Below are 832 nucleotides of genomic sequence, written 5' to 3'. Positions count from 1 at the left end.
AGCTCACAGAAATATACTGTGTTTATCGTGCAGTAATGCACAGAAATGTGCACTAACACACTGAAATATACTGCTTTAAATGGCACTTAAGGCACAGAAATATACTGCATTAAACAGCACATATCACACTGAAATATACTGTTAAATGTGCACTAATGCACTGAAATATACTGCGTTAAATGTGCAGTAACGCGCGGAAATATACTGCATTAAATGTGCACTAACGCACAGAAATTAACTGTGTTAAAGTTGCACTAACACACTGAATTATACTGCTTTAAACGACATGTAATGCACTGAAATATACAGCGTTACATGAGCACTAACACAAAGAACTATACTGCATTAAACGTGCACTAACACACTAAGATATACTGTGTTAAACAGCACGCACCACACTGAACTATATTGCATTAAACGTGCACTAATGCACTGAAATATACCGCTTTAAATGGCATGTAAAGCACTGAAAAATACTGTGTTAAACATGCAGTAATGCACAGAAATATACTTTGCTAAAAATGCACTAATGCACTGAACTATACTGCGTTAAACAACAACACACTGAAATATACTGCGTTAAAAAAGTGCACTAACGCACAGAAATAAACTGTGTTAAATGTGCACTAACGCACAGAAATATACCACAATAAACATGCACTTGTACACAGAAATATACTGTGTTAAACATGCAGTACCACACAGAAATATTCTGTGTTAAATGTGCACCGACGCACAGAAATATACTGCATTAAATGGCATGTAATGCACTGAAATATGCTGCATTGAACTTGCGCTAATGCATGAAAAATATACTGCGCTAAATGTGCAG

The sequence above is a fragment of the Pelophylax lessonae genome (assembly GCF_965119305.1).
Source record: "Pelophylax lessonae genome assembly, chromosome: 4".
NCBI lineage: Eukaryota > Metazoa > Chordata > Amphibia > Anura > Ranidae > Pelophylax > Pelophylax lessonae.
This window is presented reverse-complemented; position numbering follows the sequence as displayed.